The following is an 8,939-nucleotide window of genomic DNA, read 5'->3' on the forward strand; positions in this document are numbered from 1 at the left end:
AATGGGCATAGTGGCTGGTCCTGGCCCTGTCTGGCCTTGGAGGCCATCTCCGCACCAAAGGCTAGCCCATTGGTGCCGTTCTACGGCGGGACGGGGCCAGGGGCCAGCCACTATGCCCACTTTATTTCCTAAGTTGTGCCCACGCATGGATTTTTATGGCAAAGCCTGCCCTCTCCCCGGTACCTCACCAATCAGGAAGCTGATTGGACTCCCAACAGCCAATCAGCATCTCACAAGCCCCACTGAAGGCTGTCACGCTACTAACACCGAGCAATGCTACGGTGAACTAAAAGGTGAGCAATTCAATTTTAAAAGATTACATTTCAATTTTGAAAGGATCAACTTCAAATTCAATGTAACCAAGGACAGAGCAACGTGCAATTTTTAAACATAAAACAGTGCAGGTAAAAGATCGCTTTTACATTACTGGTGCGGCCGCGCGATGCGTTAATTTTTATGGCAAGCCTGCCCTCTCCCCAGTCCCTCATCAATCAGGAATCTGATTGGACCCCAACAGCCAATCAGCGTCACGCAAGCCCCGCTGGAGTCTGACTCTCTACTAACACAGAGCAACTCTACGGTGAACTAAAAGGTGAGCAATTCAATTTTAAAAGATTCAATTTCAATTTTTAAAAGGTTCAACTTCAAATTCAATATAACCAAGGAAAGAGCAATGCGCACAATTTACACATAAAATAGTGCAGGTAAATCATTGCTTTTACATTTCGGGCAAAGCATCGGATTCCTCTGAGCTATGAGGCTGCAATGCGCAGATCGACTTTGTTGTCGAAGCAGCTATTGATGAGGGATGTGACGGCCAGTGCCTTGGATGCATTGCGCTACAGCGGTTCCAAAGCAGTGACACGCTGTAATGCGGGTCTTTGGGTTCATTCCAATCCATGCAGTAACTGCAATGTGCCAGTTCTGCTCAGGTTTGCCTCGTATAGCAGAGGAGATGCACTGGTTCTGTAAGATCCGTAGAGGCTGGCATAGCACCTTAGGCCCACTTCCAAGGGTCCAGTACTGGTTTGGCACCTCTTGGCAGGATAGACTCACAGATGGCATGGCAGAGTGCGGGTGCAAGGTTGTTGGAAGCCTGTTGTGTCCCTAAGGCTATAGATCAGGAGACAAGTCAACTAGCCATTGTTCTTACTCTGGTTTCTGGGTTCAAGAGATGCAGGTCCAATCCTTCTCACCCAGGCATTGGGGTCGCAGGCAGCATGGCACCACAGCAAGGTAGTAGTCTAGCAGGCAGTAATATAGCAGAGTGACAGCCCTTCAGCAGCGCAGCAGCCCTTCTTCCTGGCAGTGTATCCACAGGTCCAGAAGCGTACTGAAGATTTGGTGTCTGAGGTCCAGTAGTTTTATGTAGCTGTGCCTTTGAAGTCAGTGAAAAGCTTCTAAAGGTTTCCCTTTCAAGTCCTCAGGCATCCTGTCTTTCCTGCCCTGGCTCATGTGTGGAGGCAGAACACAGCCTACACAAGTGTAAGTAGACCTGAGTCCAGCTCGGCCCTCCCATCCTGCCAATCAATCAATCAATCAATCCAACATTTGTAAAGCGCACTACTCACCCATAAGGTCTCAATGAGCTGGTGGGAGGGGTGTTGCAACTGCTCGAACAGCCAGGTCTTGAGCAGCTTCCTGAAGGTTAGTAGGTCCTGGATCTGCCACAGGTGGATGGGGAGGGTGTTCCAGGTCTTGGCGGCGAGGTGGGAGAATGATCTGCCACCGGGGATCGCTCTTTAGATGCGGGGGAAGTTGGCAATGGCATGGTCAGCGGAGCAGAGTGGAGCTGGCGGTTCGGGCGAAGAAGGTGAGTCTTCTGTTGAGGTATGCTGGTCCGGTGCTGTGCAGTGCCCTGTGTGCATTAGTGAGAAGCTTGAAGGTGATCCTCTTGATGACGGGGAGCTGGTGCAGGTCTTTCAGGTGGGGTGTAATGTGACGAGAGATGTCAAGGATGAGGCGAGCAGACGCGTTCTGTATACGTTGTAGTTGTTTCAGTATTTTGGCTGATGCTCCAGTGTAGAGGGCGTTTCTGCAGTCCAACCTGCTGCTGACGAGGTCCTGGATGACCGTTCTTCTGGTTTTGGTGGGGCTCCATCTGTAGATCTTGCTGAGCCTGCAGAGGGTGTTGAAGCAGGGGGATGAGACAGCATTGACTTGCTTGATCATGGAGAATTCTGAGTTGAGTATGAATCCCAGGTTGCAGGTTGAGGGGGTGTAGCCCTGGATGAGGATTTCCATCTTGTCTGAGTTCAGTTTCAGTCGGCTGTTATTCATCCACTCAGCGAGGGCCTTCATACCTTCGTGGAGGTTGGCTTCGGCGGTGAGGGGGTCCTTGGTGAGGGAGAGGATCAGCTGGGTGTCGTCCGCTTGTTTAATAAAATGTACCTGCAAATTGAACCCATCATAAATATCTAATAGTTATATGGGAATGCTTTGAATATACTTTATATTTTCTAAAAACATAAAATAACTTTCAATAAGTATGGTCTGCAGGCTGAACTTTCGTGGCAATGTCACCCAATAGGTTAGCATTTTTCTCTCCCTTTCTCCATGTAGAATCACACAGCAAGGACTGAAATTAGGAATTTTACCTACCATGTATAGTGAAATAAGCCATTGAGTTCATGTGGCTGTTTCCTGTGTGTAACCTCAGGCATGTGCCTTCTATAGCACATTTGGTACTTTGTAAGTGCACTTTACATTTATATTCGATTCCCATATTTGTATTTGCTCGTTCCACCATGCACCTCATATTTAATGCTCATAGTGATTAACTGCTTTATTATAATAATGTTCTCCAAAATATGTGTTTTGGTGATGAATTACTCAGAAGAATTTAAAGTAAACATTATACTATGCCAAAAATATACAGGGGTGATAGAATTCGAAAATATTGCTGTATTCCTAGGGTGCCTCAAGGTTTGTTTCTCATTTCTATTATTTAAAGAGGAACAGGACTGTTAAAGAAATAATTATTTCCTTCTTTCTCACCCATGCATGTTTTTTGCAAAATATTCTAGTAGCTTTCTTTTACCCATCTGAGTTTTCTATGCTTTAGTGATTAATGGCCTATATTTGGAAATCATAACATTTGGAGGGATAGGTATTGCCTGTTGTGTTATGGTATTTAGCAGTAAAGAAGGATTTACAGCGAAGTCACTTTAAGACAAGAATTTGCAATCAGTCCCTTGTGACTTTTAAAGCGAGTAGAGATTGAGTAGCCTACCTTTGAACCTTTCAAACAATCCGGTTTCAGATTCAGTGCAGGCTTGGAAGGAAAGCGTGAAAGGGACATCTATCAATGATTTGTGACCACAACAACTGAACTTGCAAACCATTGATCAAATCACCCAATCCTAATTAGGGGTGGTACCTGATTTTTAGCTTCACCTTTTGAATCTTATAAGGGGCCTTGAGGGGGCTTGGGGCTATAAGACAGACAGTGACGCAGGAGACGATTACATTCTTCCCTACTATTTTTCTCAATACAAAACCGTTAACTTGCAGCACCTGTCTCTTTAAGGGACAAAGGCTGCTTTGTTTTGTCTTTTTAAATATTCCATTTGGGAATGGAAATGTAGGGATCAAAGTGTGCTGTCAGTATCAGGCTAAGATTCCTTCATTTGTAGCCAAAACAGGGTGCCACAAATAGTAAGTTGCCAAAAGAACAATTGATGGACAGAATGCAGAACAATATCATACATTCCCCCTAGTACCGAGATCTGGGTCTAAATCCATCGTTTTTTGCTCACCATGCCATTCCAGTTTGGACCCAGCCATGGGCAAATCAGTCTTGACCCTGCGCCCAAGAGGAACAGTCTAGCCCGAACTGCCAGGGCAGGTCCTCCCTAGACTGGAAACAAGCATCCTATGATCAGATTTGGGGTTTCACCCCTCTGCAGCCAGGATAGCTTGACTTCAGTGGCACATAGAGCATGGGACCCATGTCTGGGCATAACTGTCCCAATCGTGGTGACAAATTCAAAAACAACAATTTATGGACAGAGTGCAGAACTATGTCATACATTCACCCCAGTACAGAGATCTGGACCTAAACCCATCGTTTTTTCACCCACCATGCCATTACTGTTTCGACCCCGCCATAGGCAAATCAGTCTTTACCCTGCGCCATATGGCTGGGTCTAAACTGGGGCGGCATAGTGAGCAAAAGAACGATGGATTTAACCCAGATCTCTTGACCGGAGGTGAATGTATGATTTATTCAGCATTCCATCCATCATTTGTTGGCATAGCACTTTTCACCCTAAGTGGGATGGGTATGCCCATACTTGGGTCGCTCGCTCACTCTGCCACTGGATTCAAGTAAGCCTGGCTGATGAAGGGTAATACCCAGAAACCGCTCCTGGGATGCTTGTTTCCAGTCCAGGGAGGACCTGCATGGCAGTTCGGTCTGAACTGTTCCCATGAGACACAGGGTTAAGACTGATTTGCATATTAGGATGGCATGGTGAGCAAAAAACACAATGGATTTAAACCAGATCTCTTGACTGGGGGTGAATGTATGATTTATTTAGCATTCCGTCCATAGTACAAATAGTAATTTGCCTAAAAAATATTCTTTAGGCAGGTCGGTTTGTGACTCTCTGTGAATGGGCAATCTGAGATGGACCTCTTTGTACATAGAACACATCACAGCCTGCTTCCCTGTGCTCAAACTCATTAGTTTGCAAATAGTAGTCAGACCCTCATTTATTTATTGCATGTTCTTTTTATGGAGTAGGTTTCGCCCCTGTGTGTTTAAAAGCAATGTGTAATATCATGTACACACTTTTTATATTACTAGAGCAAAGTAATATTACAATTGCATTATCAAGTAACATGCATAAAACAAATACCAGCCAACCAGCCCTAATCATGCAATCAAAACCACTACAAAGGAATGCAAGTTATCTTTGCTGAGTAAATATCAGTCAGACTTTATCTTGGATTTCAGAACGTGTTCCTTTTCATGCTCTACTAATAGTAAGCACACATTATTTGTGAATTATTTCCACGACAGACACGTCAATCACAGATAGAACTGTCTCATCACTCTTTCTTCATAATGTGTGGATCTGTTTGTTCTCTTGGCTAAAGCACTGATAAAACCCTCTACGTCTCCCTCGACGATTATGCCATACTAAGAACAGAAAATGAATGACAGTGTGCCGGTCTTGAATTTATGCTCTAACGTGACATTAGTAGCAGATGTTAGTCACTCTGAAAAAACTCTGAAGGGATCTACAATGTGTTTTTGCAGGAAAACAAAGGATCATTTTGCTGACGTGACACATGGTCTCCCAGTTGCTTATTTTTTTGCATCTTACTTCCCAAACCAAAAAATTCTCTTGAATCACTGTCATCCTCGTATTTTTATTATTTATTATTATTATACACGTAGCACCTACTATTTCGGATTCAGCATTTGTGCCACATGTAGTGCCTTAAAAAAAATAATCACGGAAATGCATATGGTGTTCTGGCTAAGAGTAAATATTATATTCACTATTTGAAGTCCTGGACAAACAACTAGCTTGCTGATGTCTTGGTTCTCCAATTAAAGCGACTTGTTGGATGGATATGTCTTGTAAATTAGATATGGATTTAAGTTTACATTCTAATAATTTTAGTGAAAAAGAGAGTGGAAGTAAATTAACTCTCATGCTGCATCAGGAATTGAAGCTTCCAGTTCAGTTTTAGAGGACAAAGTCTGCTTGACTTAGAATATTTTTCAGTTGCGAAATATTTTAGGTAAAGTCAGTCAGTCAATTAGCTTTATTTCGATAAAAAGAATATCTTAAAAGCATCACATGAAAAAACAGTAAAACACCATGATTTAAAAACATTGGCTAACAATTAGGATAAAAGTGCTTTCCAATAAGTTAGATAAAATGGTCCTGATACATGACCGCAATTAAACAATGATTTTTTACCTCTTAAGTCTAATTGACCATGCCCAGCCTAAGTATTTAGCCATACCACAAGCGAACAGCAGACGGGTATCAGACATTAGTATTCGTAAAACATCTTTGTAATGTCTGGTAGCCAGCCCTTTACATAATGGTTTTAGCCACATAGATCTTGGAGATTTGTAGGCCGGACATTCAAATAAAAAGTGGGCAATAGACTCCACTCTGGAAGTACAGAATATACAAAAAGGAGTAGTTTGCCCCGGAATTTTCCATCGGGCCCACAGTTCTCTTAGGGGAAGAAGACCCACCCAACCTGAAGTACAGGGCTCTATCAAAGGGCTTTGAGATCGAGTCCAGGTAGAGTTCGTATAAAGGTACATCCTTAGTTTTGAGGAACTCCATAGTGGTTCTGCATTCCTTGGGATTGGAGTTTGATTTGTTGGCTACCCACTGCCAGTATATAGTCTTGAGGGCTGCTTTCGGGGGGGGGGGGGGGGGGGCGCATCTGGAAGACCAAGCATCTGCAAGACCCAAATCACCAAGCAGAGTTTTAACATTACTAAGCCACCCTATTTTGGACCAGCCCGGCATCGCCAGTATTTCTGACAGTCCTTCCGCGTAACTAGCAAGTTCAGGCACCCTCCATAAGCGAGCCCATAATAATAGCAGTCGGAGTTGGGCCTGGTCACTAATCGAGCGGCAGCCCATATCCAACAGCAGGGGTAACGTTGTTGTGCTCTGAGGAAGGGACATCAGGTCCTTCAAAAATTTGTTTTCAGAGCTGGAGAGGAGATTGATCCTAGAAAACCCCCAAAGTTCTGCCCAATATAGCGCTGCAATAACTCCTCTTGCTTTGTAAATGTCTAGGACAGGGGCAATAGGTTTAAAAGAGGACAAGCGCTGCTCTTTAAGAAGTTACCCAACAACCCTTTTATGGCCCAACAACAGTTTTTGGAGGTGAGGGCTCCACTGCTTAGAGTCAGCCAAGCGGATGCCCAGGTAGTCAAATTCCCTGACTCTTTCCAGGGGGACACGGTTCAATACAGGAGGTTGGCCAAGCTTTCTGGGTGGATTCAAAACCAGGTATTTAGTTTTGTTGGTGTTAATCCTAAGCCCCCTGCTGGTGCAGAAGATCTGGAAATTAGGTAAAGATGATTGTAGAACTGCAATTGATTTTTGAGGATTACTTTCATTCAATAGAAACGACCTTTGCCTTTTCATGTTTGCCTTTTTAAAATACAGACTGGCCTTTACATTCATAGTAACAAAATGTCAGTGTTAACTGTGAGCAGCAAATCTGTGCTAAAAACACTACCACAAAAGAGTCAAGAAGGCAATGACTGAGGAAGAACGACCCAGGTTGAATAATAAGACGAGAGCATAAACACAAAGCACAGGATACTCCAGTTTCTCAAGTCTTAAAAAGAACACCGAACACTCAAAATCCTCCAGGGGTATACCTCTCCCTCTCTCTTCCAACGTTCTTCTTTTCTTTCCCTCGCTCCTCTCTCTGGAACATGGTACTGGCTATATGCTGCATGCATTTTCATTTGAGAAATGTTCTCCTTATGAAAGTTCCAGAAAGTTTGTGTAGAACTGGGAACCTATGTGCTTGAGTCTGTGATCCTTTTGTATTACGGGTGTTTGCATCTTTACAAAGTCAAAACGAAAAAATAGTAACTTCTGTGGGTTTGAAGATCTCTTACACTATGGGGAAAGAGCCAACCAAGCATTGAATCAACAATGACAAGACATGATCAGAAACAGGATCAAGCAGAGGATTACCAGTGAGGAAGGTTTTCATAATTGCTGAATTGGACCAAATCATTTTATGAGAGCAGTTGATGTGCTGTGAGCTTCAGAGATGAAGGCTAACCACATTATAGGTCCAGGCCGTGGTTTAAAGTGTTCGTTTATTATGGCACACGGATAGAAACACCATTGATTGACGTTACCAAGTCTGATCGTGTAACAGCATGTGAAACACAACCAGTATTTGAAGATTACACAAAATGAAATCTGCAGAACTAGTACTACGGAAAATGTGCAAACTAGTGGCATAGCTAGAGCTTCTGGTGCCCGTGGCTATCCCCCAGATTGCCACCCATGGCAGGTAGCAGCAGGAGGTGGGGGGGGAAGGGGGGGGTGGTCTGGGAAAAAATGACAGCGCACAGCAGGGGTGGATTGGCAGGGTTTAAGTTATGACGCCACTCTCCACTCCACTGCATAAGAAAGGGTGTGAAACTGCGGCGTAAGCATAGAGCAAACTTCAAAGGTCAAGTCTCAGTTGATGAAGGCCCACCAGCACTAAAATGGTAGCTAAACACATTAAGTAAATGCATCCCTTCCTCCTCTTTACACCACTCCATACTTAACTGCTGCTACAAGACCACATCTGTAAAACAATGCGCTAGACATCAAGCACAACACCAAAACAACTTCCACATAGGTCACACTCTACACCCCCACTCTTCCAAACAACAACAGTATTTAGAAACATAAGCAGAGCTATAGCTATCTCCTTTTTGATCCAATCCATGCATGTTATTTAAGAAACACCCCTCAGGTCCTTATGCATGAAACCAATATCACATAGGCCACACTATACACATTCATTCTCGAGAATGCCGCTGAAGTTGCACCGCTAGATAGCAGTGCTTGAAGTGCAGGGTTCCCAGGCCTCCATGATCCATGGGTAGTTTCAATTTGGAAAGGAATGTGCTACTCTACACCAGTGATTATTTCAAATTAGGTTCCCTAGCATGGCATCCTGCATGTGGAAGAGGCTCTTGGATCTGAGAATTAGTACGTTTGAGAAACAGTACAGTGATCTTGACAGCATCACCATTTTAGTCGGGTATGCAACAGACCTATTATGTCTGCTAGGGTTTTTCACCTTGAAAATGGTTTTAAAAAGGGGGTTAAATAGTCCATTTTAATGCAACAAAAAAAACATAGGTTCTATAGGGGAGATGATGAAATATTCCAGTACTTTCAGGGTCTGCCTCAGCCCCCTCAGTC

Source organism: Lissotriton vulgaris, chromosome 1_1 (assembly GCF_964263255.1).
Source record: "Lissotriton vulgaris chromosome 1_1, aLisVul1.2, whole genome shotgun sequence".
Classification (NCBI taxonomy): domain Eukaryota; kingdom Metazoa; phylum Chordata; class Amphibia; order Caudata; family Salamandridae; genus Lissotriton; species Lissotriton vulgaris.